Genomic DNA, 22,555 nt, shown 5'->3' with positions numbered 1-22,555 from the left:
TGCAGCCGGGAGTGCCAAATTCTCACCCAGACAACCTGATGGCATATTGTGTTATTGCATCTGCTTTAGCAAGCTCTGGGTTTTTGTGCAAGAAAGGGAGGCACAGAAGGGGTGAGTAGAAGTAAACTGTTTGATTGACAGTGTGTGGGATTTGATAAATAGCATTTAATTTACAACAAACAGAACAAACTGATATTAAAGGTCAATCATCACATTTACTAGGTGTCAGGCTTTGTGGGTTGCTGTAACAGCATGGTGGAATGCCACCCAAAAAAGCAATCCAAAAGTCACCCAAAAGAAAGGGGGGGCATGTTTGTGACTCACAACCAGGAGACTCCTGAGGCAAATTTCCTCATCTTCTGAGTATGAAGTGGCATCATGGACCTAGTGGCACATCTAGATGCCTAGAAAAGACCAAGGCCCAAAAGAGAAGGTCATATGAGGAATCTTCTAGGGTGAGTGCAGAAACCTGCAAAGCTGTCAGAAAGGCCACAGAAGTCTAAGATGTTATCTGACCTTTCTGACAGATTAGTGCAAGTGATGGGCGGTAGCCAAACTGGGCTAGGCTGCTGTAATCCAGTCCTGTTACAGTGGCAGTGGACCCAACTGATGAGGCCGGGTCCATCCTGCCCGAGAGGATTGTCCAACGTTCCTGGCAGCAACGGGTCTGGTAAACAACCTCCAGAGGACATGACGGTGGAAGCTGATGTAGATATGGCCAACGGAGGCTGGTCATTGGAGCCTAAGCTGGTAGCAGTGGTGGTGCAACCACCTGATAATGAGGTAATGGGAGCATCTGCCATGTTGGTGGTGAGGGAGGTGGATACCAGACAATAGAGTGAATGGCTGTGAGGCAAAAGCGGTGACAAATACTGAGTTTGGTCATTGGAGGCTGGGCTGGTTTCTGTGGCAGGTATCCAGTGGTCAGCGATGGTAAGTCCATTTGGTCCCAGCTGGGGTAAACTTGGCCATGGGGGCCTATGGGTCAGTCCCTGCCTCCTTGCCCCTGGCTCTTTATGCCCCACATGACCAGGCTAGCACATCCTGAGGTTAGTGCCCATTGGTAAAGTGCATGGGCCTATATGGTGGGGTAGGTGGGGTGCTGTCCACTCAGATGTCTATCAGCACACACACACACCTTCTTTGCAGCTGGCTATGTCATGCCTATTCAGGTCCCTCGGGGATGGCTTCACCCCACCATAGCCTGCCCTAAGCTGCTAAGTTTGAGTGTCAGGTGCTGGTGTCTCTGAAGGAAGCCCAGCAGCAGTCTGGTATGGGGACCCAGCCCTATACAGGTGAAATTAACACAGGAGAGAGGTGCGGGATGAATCAGCAAACAAACTGTATAAACCGCACCCTACTAACTAGATTATATGAATATATCAACTTGTTTAATAAAGCACTTTCATAAGAATCATTAATACAAGCATAATACAAATTCACATCATCTGAGGATCCACATCCATCATAACCCAATTCAAATATATAATTTTTGTTGTGCTGTGCAAGATTCTAATATAATAAAGGTAACTGCTGACGGGTTGCCAGCAGGAACTCCCGTTCCGGAATCCCTTTATCAAAGCAGTTACTTAAACAGTTTTGATGGATGACATTTCAATAAATATAGTAGCAGTTCAATACATTTTTCCAAAAGTTAAAGTGCAAAGTGGCTGACGCCATTGAGCAGATTGCCACTTTGCACTTTAACTTTTGGAAAAATGTATTGAACTGCTACTATATTTATTGAAATGTCATCCATCAAAACTGTTTAAGTAACTGCTTTGATAAAGGGATTCCGGAACGGGAGTTCCTGCTGGCATTGTATTAGAATCTTGCACAGCACAACAAAAATTATATATTTGAATTGGGTTATGATGGATGTTGATCCTCAGATGATGTGAATTTGTATTATGCTTGTATTAATGATTCTTATGAAAGTGCTTTATTAAACAAGTTGATATATTCATATAATCTAGTTAGTAGGGTGCGGTTTATACAGTTTGTTTGCTATACAGGTGAAGGCAATTTGGCAGCATGGAGCATCCTCCCAAGTGTGCTGATGCCTTGTTTTGCAGAAGAATGTTCCAGCAGACAGGAAGCCTCTCTTTTTTCTGTCTGGTTCCCTCCCCCTTTTTGGTTAAGTACCAGGAAGTCTGCTGTAGTTCATTCCATTCATCACCCTTCCCGCCCAGTGGAGCCCAGTAAATGATGCCATACCAGAGCATTCCTGCTCTGTGTACACATGCTCTTTGACTGGGCCATCAGGTTGTTCAGTGCTGTGGATGCTGAGTTGGCATTTAGCCTCCTCCGAGTCCTACCAGAGGACTCTTTGCTGTTGGGTTGTCATCAAGAGCCAATCCTACATGGTCAGGGCTCTGCCAACTGGGCTCTCTGTCTCAGATGTGGCCTTTGAGCATGGCAGCTCTTTTCTTGAGGGAGCATGTAACACCTGCCCACAGCTGTAACAAGGCCACAGTTACCCCACAGTTTTCACATCTCAGGCTTAGGATTCGAGCAGGCATGAGGCAGGACCTCCAAGTATGGGGTTTTCTTGACTCTAACGGAACCACTTTATGGAGGGAGGCCTGTGGCTAGTTGGTGAGCTTTAGGCCTTCTCCAATGCCTCTGTATACACAGCTTGAGGGTATTTTGATTGGGCACTGGTTAGCTTGCCCTTGAGGCATACTGGTCGCTGGCCTGGATTCCTCAGGATTTTTCCAGCTTGGAAGGCAAAGGTATACAGGGCAATCTAGTTTGCCATTTCACCCAGCACTCAACGGGCCTTAGATCATGCTGTATGCTTGTTTAGGGGGGGAGGGACATGGTGGCTTTGGTATAGTGTGCCTCCCAGCTTTGATGCACCACCTTTTCTTTTGGCCACTCCAAAATCCCTTAAGAATGAGTCATGAGGACCCTTTATGGTTCATGATACAAATCTTATAGATGACACTGTTGCAAATGAGCCAAAGGCAGTGGGGCTTAGGTGGTTCTTGGACCCCAGGGTGGTTAGGAGCTATGCCCAGGATCCCCCTCGGGCAGTATGTGGAGGCCCAGTGATGGGTGTGGCCTCTGTTCTGATGTGCATGGTACACCCTCATGATATCCCAGCCTGGACAGTTCAGGGACAGTGGTGCCCAAGTTGGCTTGGCAGCTCTCTTTTGGCATCCAGTTCTTAGGATTGGGCAGCCTGAAGGGCTGCAGCCATGTACCTCCAGGCCATTTATCTGGCAGGTTGTTTGGTGCCAGGCAGCAGTGCTCATTTGAATTTGTAGCCCAGTGCAGTGTTATAGAATGTCTTACTTATCATGTTTTTTTTCTGTAGACGTGGAGTATTGCCGCAGGAGGCTTATCTGCTGACAAAGCACGGTGTTGTGTCAGCGGTCAATCAGCTGACCTAGCTTGGCTTAGTCAATGGCCATTGTCAAGTGGTGGGGCCAACAAGGACTGTGATGGCTGTTGCCACTGTTTGTGGAGGTGCGTTCAATTCTTCTTGAGGTATTATTGCTCTTTTCCAGAAGGATGCCAGTAGAGTTCTTGCTGCTGTTACTCCATGAATTATAAAATATTTCTGATCTCTTCCAATTTCTTCTGGTACACAATTTAACAAAAATATCTCAGGTTTAAAAGGGATTGTACATTGTAAAATTTGTTGTAACAGGTTATGCACCATTATCCAGAATTTGTGGACTTCTTTACATGTCCACCACATATGATAAAATGTTCCTGTGTGTTTCACACATTTCCAACACTTGTTTGACATATTTTTATACATTTTAGCTAGCCTATCTGGTGTCAAGTACCATCTATAAAACATCTTATATAGATTTTCTTTGAAAGCAACTGATTTAGTTATTTTAATATTAACTTTCCATATCTTATTCCATTGCATCAAATCCAAATTATATCCTAAATTTTGTGACCATTTCGTTTTATATTCTTCCACTCCCTCATTTCTTTTTTCCAATTGCATTAAAAACACATACATCTTTTTATCAGTTTCTCATCAGAATTACACAGCAAAGTTTCAAATACATTTTGTTCTAAGTAAAAACCTCCCAGTTTTTTTTATCTTTGTTGTATCTGGACTCAATCTGAGCCCTTGCCCACCAATCTAACTTAAAGCCTTGTCTTTGGAGTTCTTGTCTGGCAACGCCGGCCTTTTGTCCACCCTCACCACCAGCCCTGCAGCAGCAGGCACCCCCTTTAGGTACTGCAGCACAGCCTCTGGCAGTACCTCAGTTGCAGGAGCCCCTACAGGCCTCCAGGCCTCTCCCACCTTTAGGCCAGTTGCAGCTGACGCCCAGGCACTACTCTGGGGAACAGCCTGCAGCCACTCAGCAGACTCACCTGTCTCCTGCAGTTGCCCAGATGGCTCCACTTCATCCAGGCTCACAGGAGGTTGCCATCAGCACAAGTCAGGCAGGTGCAGGCCCCAAGATGCCAAGGGAGCCACTGGGGAAGGTTCAGAAGCAGCAGGGGCGAGCCAGGCAGAGAGCAGACCAAATGCCACACCCTAGGTGGGGATAGAGTGGGTGGAGCCAGGAGACTACAGAGTATACCCAGCCCTCCTATCAGATAGGCTGGGAGCAGGGCCAGTCAGGGAGACGGGGTGATGATTGGGGCCAGAGCCAGGGAGGTGGGGCCAGGGGAGGCCTTTAAATTCAGGTTCCTGTGAAGGCCGAGGAGGATTTTGCAGGGAGAGACAGCTGGAGGGTGCTGCTACTCCCAGGGCAGGAGAAGGAACAAGGTGGTGCAACCCCCTTCCCTGCCCATCTGAGGCCGGAGGACACCTGCCTGGAGAGTTGGTAGGATGGCAGGCCATCAGGAGAGGGTGCCAGTGAGGGAGGATCCTCACAGTTCTTCTTTTGATTTTGATACTCCTTTATCATCTAAAAGATCTCTGTATCTAATACTCTTATCTAGGGAAAACGTATTTGGTTGTGAGAATGCTTCTAAAGGTGAAACCCATTGTGGAACCTTCTTGTAAATTTCCGGTACAGTTTTTTCCCATATAGTCATAATAGATTTCCTAATCAAATGATTCTTGAAATATTTATGCCCTTTAGCTTTCCCATACCATAGAAAAGCGTGCCAACCTAGTTGCAAATCATGTCCTTCTAGGGCAAGTAATCTTTGATTTTCTAGTAAAATGCAATCTCTCATCCACACCAGGCAACATGCTTTATAGTATATTCTCCAGTCCGGTAGAGCAAAACCTGCATTATCTTTGAAATCTTGGAGTCTTTTCAGTTTAATCCTTGGTTTCTTCCCTTGCCATATAAGTTTAGATATTATCTTATTTAGTTCTTCAGAGGAAGTCTTATTGATACAAAACGGGATAGTTTGATATAAGAAGATAATCCGTGGTAATATATTCATTTTAATAGTTGTGATTCTTCCCAATAACGAAAGCTGTAATCCTTTCAATTTCTCTAAGTCATTTTTAATTTCTTGTAACAGTTTCATATAATTATCTTTCATTAGTGAACTACATTTAGCTGTTAAATAGACTCCTAAATATTTAACTTTCACTGCAAGATGAAATCCTGTTACTTCTGTGAATTCCATTTTTTGGGCCATTGTCATGTTCTTCATTATCACATTAGTTTTCTGGTAATTAATTTTCATTCCTGCCATCTCACCATACTCTTTAAGGCAATCCATTAATTCCTTTATTGATTCTAGAGGTTCTTCCACTATAAATAGTAAATCATCTGCGAATGCCTGTACTTTATATTTATGCCCTTTGATGGATGCTCCCTTAATCGCCATATCGCTCCTTATGTTCCTCATTAGTACTTCCAGCATCAAAATAAATATTAATGGTGTGAGAGGGCAGCCTTGTCTCATTCCTTTTTCAATCTCTATATTTTCAGTATAATTGTCATTTATAATTTTTTTTTGCCTTCTGCTTTTTGTAAATGGCTTCAACCGCTTTTGTAAATTCTGTTCCAAATTCCATCTCCTTCATCTGTTCAATAAAAAAATTCCAATTAACATTGTCAAAGGCTTTTTAAGCATCTAAAAATATTATGGCCATCTGCTTCTCTGGATGTTGTTCATAATATTCCAATAGATTTAAGGCAATTCTAATATTATTTCTCAGTTGTCTTTTGGGAAGAAATCCCATCTGATCTTGATGTATTATATCTATTACTTTTTTCAATCTCATAGCTAAAATTGTAGCAAAGATTTTATAGTCACAATTAAGCAACGATATAGGACGATAATTCGTAATTTCTCTCCTGTCTGTTCCTTTTTTATGTATTGAGATTGTTGCTTCCATCCATGATTCCGGCAAAGATACCTCTCCTACCACTGTACAGATCATATTTTTAAAGGCTAGGAGGATAGTTATCTTCTAATACTTTATAATATTCTGCTGGTAGCCCATCTGGGCCTGGAGTCTTCCCATTATTTTGTTTTTGTAAAGCTTCCACTCTTTCCATTGGCATAATTGGATCATTCAACCACTTTCTTTTCTCTTCTGATACCTTTGGTAAATCTTGTTTTCCCACATACTGTTTCTGCATTTCAATTGGTATTTCCAGCTTACCATATAATTTCTTATAAAAAGTTTCCACAATTTTCCTTAACTCTTCTTTTTGTGTCTTTTCTTTTCTTTCTTCATGGTATAAGGAATAAACTGCCATTAAAATGAATGTGTTACCACGGATCATGTTTTTATTAAAAACAATTCCAATAATTAGAGACAATAAACAATTTGAAAAATGGCAGAGGAAGATCTCTGACAGGCAAGAAACCATGAGTAAAAATGAAAGTTTTGTGTGACACTAAAGAAAGAGGTGGACTGCAGTTGCCAAATATTAGACTATACCATGAAGCAATATGTCTAGTTTGGTTAAAAGAGTGGATGTCACTGAAAGATTGTAAGCTCTTAACATTGGAAGGTTATAAGAAGCTGTTTGGATGGCATGCCTACTTGTGGCAGGATAAAATAAAAGCTGATTCTATGTTTTTGCATCATTATATCAGAAGGAGCCTCTTCACGAACTGGAAAAAATATAAAAAATATCTGGGTGAAGGCATCCCCTCTTGGGTGGTACCGTTTGAAGTGATTGATCCGAGAGCTATCTACAAGGAAGAACAATGTTTACCATATAAAGAGATATTGATTATGGAACAGAAAATGACAAGAATTAAATCGGAAGAAGAGTTATCTTCTTGTTACGGATGGTTCCAATATAGACAGATCAGAGACCTTTATAATTCGGATTGTTCAAAAGAAGGAATTAAATGGGAAAACTCAGAGTTGGAAGAGACTATACTACAAGAAAGCAAAAAGAAGATATCTAAGATTTATAAAATACTTTTGAAGTGGTATACAGAGGATGAGATGGTCAAAGTACAGTTGGTGAAGTGGGCAATTAATTGTCATAAAGAAATAACAATGGAATCATGGGAATATTTATGGAAAACTACACTGAAGATTTCAACTTGTACCAGTATTAAAGAGAATGTTTATAAAATGATCTATAGATGATATTTAATGCCAAAGAAGATTGTACTTGGAAATGCTAACATGTCAGATAAATGCTGGAAATGTAAAAAGCATGAAGGATCATTGTATCATATGTGGTGGACATGTGAATTAGCCAGACAGTTCTGGGGAGATATTATAGAAGTAATAAATGAGATATTGCAGATACAAATAAAGAAGAACCCAGAACTAGGGATGTGCGTTTCGGCATTCAGAATGCCGAAAGAATGCCGAAACAAAAGTGTTTCGGCTTCTTTCGGGGAATGCCGAAACGTTTCGGGGAATGCCGAAACGTTTCGGGTAGCCGAAAGAAAAAAGCCGAAACGTTTCAGGATTCTTTCGGCTTTCTTTCGGCTTTTCAATGGGAAAATGCCTCCGTCTTCCCGGATGTCTGGGGGAGGCATTTTCCCACCGAATAAGCCCAAAATTGGTGGGGACCTTCCTCTAACCCTTCTCTAACAACCACCCAAGTTTCAGACAGATTGGACTTTGGGGGGCCATGTTATGGCCCCCCAAAGCAGGTCCCCCCATCCTCCCATAAGAAAGCGAAGGAGCAGCATATTGTTAGCATGCTGCTGCTCATCTTTCTTCATTATTTCCTATGGGGAAAAATGAAGAGGCAGGCTTCCTTTGCCAGGGGTGGCATTTTGCATGCAAAATGCCCCCTTACCCTCAGAGGCCCTTCTCCCACCCCTCCTCCCACCCCCCACCAAGGCTCAGCCTGCTCCCACTTGGGGGGGCCATTTCATGGCCTCCCCAAGTAGGTGCTCTAATCTCTACCACTGACAGCTGGGGGAGGCTTGTGTTGCCACTGCCAGGGGTGGCATTTTGCATGCAAAATGCCCCCCAGCCCTCTGGGGCCCTTCTCCCACCCTTCCTCCCACCCCCCACCAAGGCTCAGACTGCTCCCACTTGGGGGGGCCATTTCATGGCCTCCCCAAGTAGGTCCTCTCAGCCCCTAAAGTCCACCCCTTACAGCCCCACACAAACCCAATTCCCCCCCAGCTGCCACACACAGACCCAAATCCCCACATTAGCCCCTCACAGACCCAAATCCACCCCCACCTGCCCCACACCCATAACCCCAGGAACAGGCTGGCAAAGGCCAGCCCTCTCCCTTTGTTCCCTATGCTGGGAACTTCTAAACTCTCTTTCCCTGGGCAATTCTGCACAGCCCAGGGGTGCCACAATGGTGGGCACACTTCTGAGTGCCAGCTGGTCCCTGTGAAAGAGCACCTGAACCACAGACACCCTCCCTCAAATTCCCCCGCCACCTACAGAGATGGCTGGCCAGCCAGCCCCATTGTTCCCTATGTTGGGAACCAACTGCACAACAAAGAATAAAACAAGAACAACACAAAATAAAGTTTTAAATTTTTTTTTCTCCCTTCCAAAGTACAAGTAGGCAAAGCATTATGACACATTACACCAGCAGTCCCCCACACAGAAAAATAACACAACTCACTTAACATCAGAGAATCACAAAGAACGATTCCTGTCAAAAACACTTTATTTCTTGAACAGCTTTAGGTTACACAGCAGGGGGGAACACCAAAGGGCATGGCAGCACTATCTTACACAAACATAACACAACTCACTTAACATCAGAGAATCACAAAGCACAATTCCTGTCAAAAACACTTTATTTCTTGAACAGCTTTAGGTTACACAGCAGGGGGGAACACCAAAGGGCATGGCAGCACTATCTTACACAAAAATAACACAACTCACTTAACATCAGAGAATCACAAAAACACAATTCCTGTCAAAAACACTTTATTTCTTGAACAGCTTTAGGTTACACAGTAGGAGGGCACAACAGGGCATGATAGCAATGTACTACAAAAATAATACAACCCACTTCACCGTTTTTGACAGCAATTGTGTTTGTGTGATTCTCTGATGTGAAGTGAGTTGTGTTATTTTTGTGTAGTACACTGCTTTCCTGCTCTGTGGTGCCTTCCTACTGTGTAACCTAAAGCAGTTACAGAAATAAAGTGCTTTTGACAGCAATTTTTGGGGTGATTCTTTAATGTGAAGTGAGTTGTGTTATTTTTGTGTAAGATACTGCTTCCATGCCCTTTGGTGTTCCCCCCCTGCTGTGTAGCCTAAAGCTGTTCAAGAAATAAAGTGTTTTTGACAGGAATTGTGCTTTTGTGATTCTCTGATGTTAAGTGAGTTGTGTTATTTTTGTGTAAGATAGTGCTGCCATGCCCTTTGGTGTTCCCCCCTGCTGTGTAACCTAAAGCTGTTCAAATAATAAAGTGTTTTTGACAGGAATTGTGCTTTGTGATTCTCTGATGTTAAGTGAGTTGTGTTATTTTTCTGTGTGGGGGACTGCTGGTGTAATGTGTCATAATGCTTTGCCTACTTGTACTTTGGAAGGGAGAAAAAAATTTAAAACTTTATTTTGTGTTGTTCTTGTTTTATTCTTTGTTGTGCAGTTGGTTCCCATCATAGGGAACAATGGGGCTGGCTGGCCAGCCATCTCTGTAGGTGGCGGGGGAATTTGAGGGAGGGTGTCTGTGGTTCAGGTGCTCTTTCACAGGGACCAGCTGGCACTCAGAAGTGTGCCCACCATTGTGGCACCCCTGGGCTGTGCAGAATTGCCCAGGGAAAGAGAGTTTAGAAGTTCCCAGCATAGGGAACAAAGGGAGAGGGCTGGCCTTTGCCAGCCTGTTCCTGGGGTTATGGGTGTGGGGCAGGTGGGGGTGGATTTGGGTCTGTGAGGGGCTAATGTGGGGATTTGGGTCTGTGTGTGGCAGCTGGGGGGGAATTGGGTTTGTGTGGGGCTGTAAGGGGTGGACTTTAGGGGCTGAGAGGACCTACTTGGGGAGGCCATGAAATGGCCCCCCAAGTGGGAGCAGGCTGAGCCTTGGTGGGGGGTGGGAGGAGGGGTGGGAGAAGGGCCCCAGAGGGTTGGGGGGCATTTTGCATGCAAAATGCCACCCCTGGCAACACAAGCCTCCTCCAGCTGTCAGTGGTAGAGATTAGAGCACCTACTTGGGGAGGCCATGAAATGCCCCCCCAAGTGGGAGCAGGCTGAGCCTTGGTGGGGGGTGGGAGGAGGGGTGGGAGAAGGGCCTCTGAGGGTAAGGGGGCATTTTGCATGCAAAATGCCACCCCTGGCAAAGGAAGCCTGCCTCTTCATTTTTTCCCCATAGGAAATAATGAAGAAAGATGAGCAGCAGCATGCTAACAATATGCTGCTCCTTCGCTTTCTTATGGGAGGATGGGGGGACCTGCTTTGGGGGGCCATAACATGGCCCCCCAAAGTCCAATCTGTCTGAAACTTGGGTGGTTGTTAGAGAAGGGTTAGAGGAAGGTCCCCACCAATTTTGGGCTTTTTCTGTGGGAAAATGCCTCCTCCAGGCGTCCTGGAAGACGGAGGCATTTTCCCATAGAAAAAAGCCGAAAGAATGCCGAAAGAATGCCGAAAGAATCCCGAAAGTCGAAAGCCGAAAGAGATTCTTGTTTCGACTTTCGGCTTTAACGATAGAGAATCTTCTTTCGGCTTTCTACTTTCGGCTATAGCCGAAAATTTTTGGCTTGCACACCCCTACCCAGAACTATTGCTATTGAGCTTAAGCATGGAAGATGTTCCTACTCAATACCGAACATTACTATTTTATATGACGACGGCAGCAAGACTTTTATATGTGCAAAAATGGAAGGTGCAAGAAATACCAACTATTGAAGATTGGATGCATAAATTGCTGTACATGGCAGAAATGGATAAAATGACAAGGAAGCTGAGAGATCAGAATCCAGCGGAATTTTTTACGGACTGGGGAAGATTAAAAACATATTTAGAAAAGAAGTGGGACGTAAAGGGGGAATTATGGCAATTTGAAAATTATTAGAATGGATTTGCTATTAGAAGAGATAGAGTCTTTACCATATGAAGTGAAGTATTAGCTAATTGTTAGCCCAAATGTAAGTGGACTTAGAGTTCATAGATATTGTTAGAATTACTAAAGTAGATATTTTATCCGACTGTTAGTTTAAATTTAAATATATGTGGAGCTAATATAAAGTAATAGATAATAGATGTTAAGTTTATAACAATATTTTTGAAGTTAATAGATAGGGCTTAGTTGAATAAAAGAATAAGTAAACATGAGATAAGGAGTTACAGAAAAAGGGGACAGATTGGGAATAGATTAGGCTATAGGGTTGGAAAGCTGTTGGAAGTCTTGGAAAAGGGGGGGAGGGAAAGGGGGGGAAGGATAATGAGATGCTATTTGAAAGTTGTATATTAATATTCTCACCTAATAAAAATTTTCTAAAAAAAAGGAATAAATAAATCTTTTTTCTTTTTCTTTTCTCAATTCATACGCTGACCACCTCCCTGATTTATTAGCATGTTCAAAGTGGTTTTGTTTAGCAAATTTAATCTTTTGTGTCACCTCTTCAGTCAGTAATAAATTTATTTGGTTTTGTAATGCCTTAATTTTACTTTTTAACATTACATTTGAGGGCTCTTTTTTAAGCTCTTTTTCATTCTTCTCCAAACTTTCCACAATGTCTTTATATCATTGTTGTTTCTCTCTTTTCCATTTAGCTGCGTATCTTATTGCCAGTCCTCTAAAATATGCTTTACTTGCATCCCACACAATATTCATGTGAGTTTCAGGTTTTATATTTTGTTGAAAATAATGTTTCATTTCTTCTTTAACATCTTGTAAACAATTTTTGTTCTTCAGTAACTGGACATTCAATCTCCATCTAAATTTTTTTGGCACTTCTGCAATTTTCACCATCAAAGGATTGTGATCAGCATAGGTTCTAGGCAGTATATCCACATCCTTAATCTCTTGCACAAGGGATATCGAAGTCGAACACATATCTATTCTGGACCAAGACTTGTGACCATCTGAGTAAAACGTGTAATCCTTTGCTGATGGATTTCTTACTCTCCAAGCATCAATCAGTTTATATTCTTCTATCAATCTAAGGAAGGATCTTGGAAGAAATCCTTTTGAGTTCTTGCTTTTCTTTGATGTTTTCCTATCCAAATCATGGTCAAGCACTGCATTAAAATCTCCTATTAAGCACATATTCATATAATCATATCTTGCCAATATTTTATTTAAAGCCTGGTAGAATTTATCTTGGTGTTCTACATATATCATTGCTAGCAGAAGATTCTTTTCTCCAATGGTAATCGCAATCATTAAGATTCTGCCATCTTCCGCGGTGTAAACTAATTTTTGTTTCAGGTCTTTTTTGACATATGCTACTATACCTCTTTTTTTCTTTTCCAACTCAGCAGCAACAAACATAGTCCCAAATTTTTTGCATGTCAAATAGTGTTGATCTCTTTTTCTTATATGCGTTTCCTGTAAACAAATAATATCCACATTTAATTTTTTTAATTGCCTGAAAGTTATATTTCTTTTTTCCGGTCAATTTAAACCATTGATATTGGTTGAAAAGATCCTTATGGGTTTCATCTCCATTATGGGCGTTCTTTGTTACTATCCTCTTTATTTCTTCTAGTAGCTCTCTATGGTTTAGCTTTGTTGCTTACAGTCTTGGAGGTTGTGGGTCCAGTCTCTTCCTCCGAAGCTGTCGAGTAGTCCGGAGTTGAAGCTCCTTCATCTTTTTCTGGCACCTCTTGTGATTTAGGTCTTATTTTTTTATCCTTCACTTCCCTATTTCTCTTCTCATATCTTTTCATGAAATTCTCCATCTTCTGGATCGAGTCAATTTTGAATCTTTGCCCTTCTAGGTTAAAGAGTACTCCCTCCAGAATTAACCATCGAAAAGTTATTTCTTCTTCTTTTAATTTATTTGTAAGCGGTATATATTCTTTCCTGCTTTGCCTTACCTTCCATGGTGTCTCTTTGAGCACTCTTTTCTCTCTCTCTTGTTTCTTGAGTGGCTTATCATGTAACATTCTCAGGATGCGATCTCTTATAGCCCGTCTTGCAAATTTAATATGCGCTTCTCTAGGCACATTATTCTTTTTTGCATAGATTGAGTTCACTCAATATATGAGATCAAGTTCTCTTGCAATATCCTCCGGTTCTTCTTGTAAAAATTGTGCCAACACTTCTGGCATCTCCGCCCTCAGATCTTGTTGTTTCTGTTCTGGGACATTTTGAAACCTTAGAATATATGCAGCTCTTTCCATTTCTAATCCCATCACTGAGTTCCAGGTGATATTTTGCTGAGAGGCAATTTCCTCCAATCTCTGCAGGGCTTCCTCACTCTTTTTATCTATTGATTTAATTTGTTCCACTATATCTTGAGTTGCTTGTTTGTTTTCCACCAGTTGTGTATGAAATTCATTCCTTTCCCCTTTTAATTCACCAACTTCTGAGATCAAATTTTTAATTTGGTCCACCACTTGAGATAATGTACTTTGTATTTTCTGTATTCCTGTTTGCAGGGACTCTTGTAAATTTGCTTGGGGATCTGATATAGTTCCTTGAGCCATAACTGTAGTTACTTTTGTCTGTAGTGGTGAAGGTGGAATTGTCATTTGTGTTGTTCCTTTCTTCCCTTGTTTACTCATTGTACCCAAATACACACAGTACTCTATTATGTATCATTACTCTAATGTTATTTTAACCTGGTTATCAAAATGTTATACTCTCTATATAAATCCCCAATACATCAATTCTTGTTCCCCCACTCCTTCTCTGTCTCTCTTAACCATACAATAATTAACACTCAGTATATCATTCAATGTTCTTTCAAGAACCTAATATTTACTCAATCGACCAGTAGATGGCAGCAGATGACAGCAGATGACCATTGCTCGGAGGCTCAAATAATTCAGTCAGGTGACTTTACCACAGCGCTCTTCTCTTCTGCTCTCCAGAAGTCCCAAAGACAAAACAAACAGGAAAAAAAACAGGGGGGGAGGGAAAATGTCCTAGTCTTTCACCTCAGCAAGCAAAAAGGGGAAAGAAGCAAATATAATAATCCACACACAAGAACATCTGCAGTGAAGTGTAAAAAAGAAAAAAAATAGTAATCATATAAAGAGGGCTAGATCAGGGAGAATACAAAAATAAGAGAAAAAAAAACAAGGCACCCCAGCCAGAGAGCATAAAGTATAGTCTGTTATTCTCACCCTATAAATCCCTCTATATCCACCAAACCTTAGGTTAAAAAAAATCCACTTTATTTTTTGGTATCTTCAAAGCTATTCCATAGAAAAAAAGGAAAGAAAACAGTCTCTCTACTATCAGTAACTGCTTGGGGGAGGATCAGGCAGCCCCTCCCCCCTTTTACTCTTTTCGAGTAGAGTGATTTACAGTCTTTAATTGTTTATCTTCTGAATACTTTGACTACACTTGGCAATTAACTCACAGTTCGAAGGTAGGTTCAGTCTCAAGCAGAATAAAGATTAAATTGGTTCTGTTAAAGTCCGGCAGTCTCCAACTTTGTAGCCATTATGACTTTCCCTCTTCCTGTCTGGTTACAAGGAAAAAACTCTTCGAAAACTCTTTTCTCAGCTGCAACTGATGGATGAGTCCTCAAAGAAAGGATTCTCCAGCTTCAAAGCATCTTCCAGACACTTTTTAGAGATGTTAATCTCCCAAATGGGAGGGGTTCAGCTTGCCTCTGAAAGATAACTCCCAAGGCTCGACTGATCTCGTTGGAGCGTCACCAGCTTCTTGTCAATGGCCATTGTCAAGCGGCGGGGCCAACAAGGACTGTGATGCTGTTGCCACTGTTTGTGGAGGTGCGTTCCCCCTCCTCACATCTGGTTATTCACCTGAGGAGGTAATGGCCCAGCTGGTCAGGTCATGGCCCCCCTTTTGTTATAGGATCACACAGACTTGTAACACACAGGCAAGTAGTGGCCTGATGTCTCAAAGGAAGGTGCAATCTTCTGCCTCATGTTCTGATCATTCATTTGGGTGGTAATGACCCAAATGGCTGCAGGGCATGACCCTTCCATTACAAGCTCACATAGACTTGCAGGGCATAGACAAGTAGTGGCCTGATGCATTGATATTTGGGTTGCAATGTTCTGTGTCACATGTGGCAGGAAGTTTGGGACTCACTTGGCCGTGAGAGGGCTAGGTGAAAGGCCAACAGAGCCCTAAATACAGCATTAAGGGAGGGTCGGAGCATTTATTTGCCACACTCCTACCGAAAAGCCGAATTTGCTGACTTCTACAGAAGTGATGGGGGTTCACCTGTCCACTTACCTCATCCTGGGATATGGACCAAATTTGCTGACCTCTTCAGAGGTGATGGAGTTCACTTGTCACTGAAAGGCAATGACATCTTCTTAGATGACCTGCAGCAAGGGCTCTGATTGGCACTAGGCCACCTGTGGGGTGCTAGGGCCTAAGCAGAAGCTTGGCCCTGGTGGTGGCAGGATAGTTTTTGGGGAAAGGGAGCAGACCAGTGAGCACCCCTTAGCACTTCCCCATTGGTGGGAAAATGGGGTCTGCCAGGAGCAGATGGTATGCCTGTGACAGCTACCACCTGGGCAAACTGCCTCCTTCCCTTATACTGTATGGCTGAGGATTTAGGAGCTTGAAGAGGGGAACCATTTTGCCTGGCTGGCCGGGTTCAACCTATTCTAGGGATGGTTCCCAGCCGGGGCAGCAAGGCTTGCTCAGACAGGTCAAGGCAGAGGTCCAGGATGACCCTGTGGCTTGACCTGTACCACTAATTGTTCTTGCCGTATGTAATGGTTGATGTTATGCTTAATAAAGTGGCCCTTTAGTTCCAAGCCTTGTGTCTGTCTCTTCATTCTGACTGAGGGGGCAAAGGCTAGCTATAAACGTATGAAATAATTAAACAGTTGTCCTGTTCCAATTAGGGGGGGGGGGGTTGTGCCTGGGGCTTGCCCTCCTTCTCTGCAGAAGCTTCTACGTAGCTTCAGAAATGGGGAGGAGGGGACCTACAGTACCCTCAGCCCTCTCTCCCCATTGCCAAGTCTTGCTTCCTGCAGTGTGAAGTCTAGTGCAGGCTCTCTCTCCCTCCTCAGCAGCCTGTGGGAGTCCTCCTTTTAAGAGATTCCCCCTTCAGCAGCGCTACCATTCCCCCAGGAACCACCAATGTCTGTATGAGGTTCCCTCTCCATAGCTGACTGAGCCCTTCTAGCATATCTCCTCAACCTGGAGTCCTGCCCTATCTCCTCCCTTTTCTGACTTATCAGAGCCAGGCCATGAGGTGGGGCTGGTTTCCTCCCAGAACCACACCCTGGCCAACGCTTTGGCCACAAAAGGACACCTTACTCTGCCTTCCCAGGCCAAGGCTCCATCATCATCTCTGGTTGCTTGAAAGCCTGGGCCTCCTCCTCCTCCCCTCAATGAGAACTGGTGCGCCAAGGGGGCATTAAGGCCATGGTCACTCCTTCCCAGCCCTGCAGAGCCACACTATTGGCCATCACCATGTATGGATGCATCCTCTGCCTGGCTTCCCTTGCCAGCAAGCTCCTCTCTTGGGGCTGCAACCATTCCAGTGTGTGAGGCTGTGGAGTTGCCTGTCGGCATCCTTTGTTGCTTACTGTTTATCAGATCCTCGCTGCCATGCAGCCCTTCCCTCAGAGCCACCGCCTCCCATCCTGAAGCTGGGATATCCCCTTGAATGTCAGAGGAGGCTGCTCCTGCTACCCATGCTCTTGTCTGGGCTGCACTTGGGGGCAAAGGTAAGACCAAGGCCAGAGAGTCTTCTGACCCTGGACAATAGTACAAAGAATCAAATCATATGCTGGAATAATTTTTTTTGTCTTTTAAGGTGCTACTGGATTTCTGTTCAAGTTTATTGCAACAGAATAATATTTCTACTCCTCTGGAATTAACATGCAGTAAATGAAATTTCTACTACTATTAGCTAAGAAAAAAATTGATCTCAACCACTAGAGAGAGGGAACTGAGAAAGTAGGATAAAAGAAAAAGAGAGAAGTGCTACAAGAATTTTCCCTCCCCTTTTCTCTTTCTCACTAACTCCATTCACTTCTCATCAGGAGCACAAATAGTTTGCGGTAAGATAGAGAGGAATTTGGCAGCTTATGCATCTCTGGGCCAAATACGTTCTCAACCTCCAGGTGGGATGTGTAGATCTTCCAGAATTACAATTAAACTCTAGACTACAGATATCAGTTCCCCTGGAGAAAATGACAGCTTTGGAGACTGGACTGTATGACATTGTACCTTGCTGAGGGTCCTTGACTCCACAGACTCCACCATCTCCTAGAGCCACACCCAAATCTCCAGGAATTTCCCAATCCAGAGCTGGTAATCTTATGTTCAAAATATCTCTGGTAAGAATGAGATAAAGGGTGCCTGACCTGACCTGTAGTCACTTGTATGATTGAGTGATCTCACTGTCAATGCATTCTATTGTCCTGTTTGGCTCAGAAGTGCTGTGAAGGGGGAATTTCATGTATGTAAAGCAGATATGAAAGGGCAAATAAGCTCCCTCTGTGGCCATTTCTGCTAAATGGTACAAGCAGGGAAGGGGGAGCATGAAGCTTCTTTCCCCAACCTCACAGCACTCTTGAGGCAAACAGGGCAACAGAACACTTTTTGAAGGTGAGTTCCCTATGATTACAAGTTTGGGTCAGGAACCCATGATATGACTCAGGTCACACATATTGTTTCAATTTGTTTTTTTTTAGATAAAATGAACATTGATTCATTTTCTTGGGAACAGGCATCTTCTCCCCCCTCCACTTCTCCAGGAAATCAACCTATTTTTGTCTTTCAGCCTATATCACAAGTTTACAAAAATAAATGATGGGAAGGTATTCTAGTAAGCTACCCAAGATCCTTAATAAAAGGGTGAGATAAAAAAAACCATTTACAAAAACTAATAATGATTCACCACATCATGAAATCAGCTCAGAAAAGCATACATTATGTCACTGTAGTCTCTGGAAATTATAATAAATATAGAATCCTTTCCACAACAGATGATGTGAAAGCTGTGGCACTGTGGCAGCATTCAAAGGTCTCTCAACTGAATCATGACTTATAACTGCTAATTTTATATGTTGCTTATTCTATTCAAACCTACTTTTCTCTCATCAAAAATAATATTCACAATCTCATTACTTTCTGAACTGCAGGCCAGGGAGTTGTGAGATGTAAGCATAATGCAGAATTTACAAGCTGTCACTTATGAACAGATTACTAGTGGTTTGAAGGCACTTTTTGATTATATTCCTCTATCTTGATAATACATCTGTGTTAAAATGATACTGAACAACACATCTCTTTCTTCTGACCTTATGATTTAATCTCTCCCAGTAGAGGTCTAACCATTCAGCTAATTTAATTCTCTTTTTCTTTAACTGCTAGGAAAATGACATCCCATTTGACCCAAAGCACATGTATATACTTAGCAAGACTGCAAGATATCTGTCAAAGGGTGACTACTCGGAAAAGGTCTTTAAACTGCCAGAGGTGTGATAATTAAATCTGACATAAATGGGAAAAAATATTTTCCTTTTCCTTTTTATTTCTTATAAGTTGCACTCTTTTTACTGGGAAAGTTGACAGGATAGGTGTACCTATCTCAGATGTTAAAAGTAAGTGCCCTTCTTGTAAGTGGTCATACTTGCCCTCACCATATTAAGGCTTATGAATATGGCAATATCATAAGCCCCTCTGCTCATGTATTTAAAGAACAGACAAGCTGCCTGGCTAGTTAGGAGATGGAAAAGTACTGGAATGTGAGAAGTGAAGTAAGGCCCCACACCCCAGAGGTTGTGCATAACAATGGAACAATGGAAGTCTCCAGAAGTACTTGAATGAATCCATTCACACACCCTGCCAATTCTAACCTTTACACACTCTCCTATTGTAGCCTCACTCATCCAGCCATTGTGGGTCATCAAATAATCTTTTTACACCTATAGTTCCTCCCAGGAAGACCTAATCAAACCTTTCTAGTTCATTGTCCCACCTTAGAGACAGTTCACCAGCCTTATTGTCTCACCCTACAGAGTTTCCCAGTCCTTTATCCCACCCTGGGAAGAACCATTAAAGCACTGTTTTAGGGCAGAGACCCTCAGTCCTGCCTCAGGGTATGTTGCACAGTATATCTGACTGTCCTGCCATGTGCTCAGTGTGTATGTCCTGGACCCTCCACACATCCTCAGATGGCATGTCTGGGCCCTTCTCCCTCTTGCCATGAAGTACTGCTCACTGAAGCTGCTCTCCCTCGGACACCCCCAATCTAATGGACCTGGTAACTATAAAGCCGACTCTGCAACTGTCTCCAACTTTCCTCCCTGTTCTTTTTTCTAGTTAGCTCTCTGTGTGGCCTGTGTGTTTTGCATGCAATTGATCTTAATATTTTAAATAAAAACCCCTTTTTGATTGAATATTTGCCTGCTTATTGAAAGGGTTCTCTAGAGAAATGGATCCTCATAGACATTGGTGCATAAGATCCCAGTTACCGGCCTCTTGCATAGCCATTCTCCTTGCTAGCTAATTCCCCCACAAATTATTTTTTGCAAGGAGACAATTTCCGGTAACATTCTGAAAGTCAGTTATGAAATGTCCCCTCACCCACCAGCATTTTATATTCTGTCAAGAAGTAAACAATATCACCAAATGAGTCTGTACAAAAATTATAAGAGGTTCTTTCAGTGAGCTCTGACTCTCAAAAGTTCATAACCTGAAAATCTCGTTGGTCTCTAAGGTGCCACTAGACTGAAATCCTGCTGTTATATCGCTGATCAACATAGCTATCTACCTAAAGCTACCTATATAGCAGTAACTTTTCTCTCTGGTTCATTTTAAATTATTTATTTTATCTCACCTTCCCTCATGGTGCAAGACGGCTTACAATAATATATTAAAAACAAGGGCTGCTCAATTCAAAGCCCTGAGGCAGCACCTCTACTTGTGCATCGACGTAAATGCGGTTCTGCTCTACCACTCTCTATGGACTTTTGCAGTAGAGTCACAGTGGCAAAAGAGCTCGGCACGGCAAGGTGTGGCTGCCACCAAGAACACTGGCCTGCTGTTCCCCTGATAACCCTGCTCACACCAGCCAATGGCCACACTGCTTCCCTGACAGGCAGGTGAGGGGCAAGCAGCAGTGCAGCCAATGGGGATGCAACGATCCTTGCCGCTCACCAACACCCCCCCCCCAGTCAGGGAGCAGGCATTCCTGCCGAGGAGGGGGCAGAGGTGACAGTGAAGGTCCAGATTGAACACCCATCCTCTCGTCTGTACAGCTCCCATTTCTGATGAGGCCCAGGCCAGTACCTGCAGTGGAGTGTGTCTACAAATCCCCCCCCCACTGCTGCTACCATGAGAAACAGCTTCCCCCTCCCTGAAAAGTGGTACTAGAAAGCCTGCAGCACTTGGGATCAGTCCCCAGGATCTGAAGAGGCAGGTCGGGGGGGGGGGTTCTTCAATGAGTGACAGGAATGCCCATTGGAAACCACATGAGAGGCCAGAAGGCAGCGAAAAGCACCCACAGACTTGCAGCGGCACCATTTGAACACATCACTGCATAACAACAATGCAAGAATGCGGGTTGGAACTCAAGAGCCATGGTCCAGTCCAGAGGTGATGCCCACCCAGTGGACTAACAGCCCGTGGGAGCAGAGAAACTGCTTCAGGGGCCACCATCCACTCCCTCCCTGTGCCAGATTTCCCAAGTCCATCCTGCTTCTGAAAACAGCGAAATAGATGGTGGTCCATTCTCCCCGAGGAGGAATCCTGAAGATCTCAACATATTGCTTAATATCCCCCACCTCCAAGAAGCAACTTTCTCCTTCCCCTGCATGCAGTGACCATCTGCCTGGCTTATCAGATGCCAGCAGCTCAGTCTATCAGAGAATGAATGTCCTCAGTGGAGCCCCCTCCACCTTGACAGATGTTCATGGGCCACACTTCAATTCCCACCCCACTGCCTGAAGTTACATTGAGGGGAGGAAGGGGGCAGGAAAGCTGGACAAGGTGCCACTTGACTCCTGCTCCTCCTGGCAGCATAGCCCATCCCAGCCCTGAGCCAGGAAAAAATTGTGGAGATGTGTGAGAAGACATCCTAATGGGGAGTTGGGGGTGGCAGCAGCTACTATCAATGTCAGGGGAGTGAGTGAACAGACAGTAGTTTGTTGTTTTTCAACACATATTTTATTAAATTGGAAAAGGTGCAGAGGTTCTCTGGATGTGTTTTCTGCCAATGTCCCTCAGCTGGACAGGGAGCAAAGGCAGTTTGCGCAGCAGTCAGAGCCGCAAAATCCATCCCTCATCCTGCCCTCACGCAGGCATGGCCAAGCTGCAGGCTGCCTTGGGAAACTGTTCCCTGGGCTGGACCTGAATGGCACTCATGGAGGTTTATGGGGAGGCTCAGAGAGCCAGGGGCCTTGGTCTCTCAGACAATTTGCAATCTGCCTGCAGGGGAAACAGACAAATGTCTTGCAAGTGACCCAGGCTGGTGCGTGGCCGAGGCCAAGCCCAATCTGCAAAGTCTAGGAAGGTGTCCATGGTTGAGAGCTGTGGCAGCAGCTCCACAGGTGCAGCTCACAACCACATGATGTGTGACCCTCTGACGAGACAGCACTCTGTCTTGGGATGATCTTATCCTGTGAGGGAGAAAGTCAAGTGACTGAGCATCCTCCAACAACAGGGAGTTACAAACACCCAGTCAACCTGTCCACTTAATGTGCTTACAGGCAGGAAACAGACACAATACTGCCAATCCTGCTAGGGGCTTGCCCCCCCCTTTGAGCAGGTGGCAGCCATTTGCCCCACTGCAAGGATGGAGGCAGACAGCTGCAGCCTCATCCGGGGTTTCAGCCTTGGGGGCGGAGTCTCGCAGCGTTTTCTGCCTCTCCGCCCCCGTGGCTTCAGTCTTGCCTCGTGCTCGGTGGAGGCAACACGTTTCAGTTTGCTCCCCGGCACGAGGCATTTGTGACGCAGGACCTTCGGATTCGCCTCGGCTTTTCTGCTCGGCTGGGTGAAGGGTTGGCTGGGGTGGAGGGGTGGAAATTGCTCTCCCCTCTGCTTTTGGACGACCGGCCGTTTTGGTCCTACTGCTGCCTGGCTCGTGGTTGTGCGGGGTGGGGGAGTATCGGGCGTTTTGCTCAGCCGCCGCCTTTACGGGCCT

Source organism: Eublepharis macularius, chromosome 2, assembly GCF_028583425.1.
Source record: "Eublepharis macularius isolate TG4126 chromosome 2, MPM_Emac_v1.0, whole genome shotgun sequence".
Lineage (NCBI taxonomy): Eukaryota > Metazoa > Chordata > Lepidosauria > Squamata > Eublepharidae > Eublepharis > Eublepharis macularius.
Note: the sequence above shows the minus strand (reverse complement) of the source record.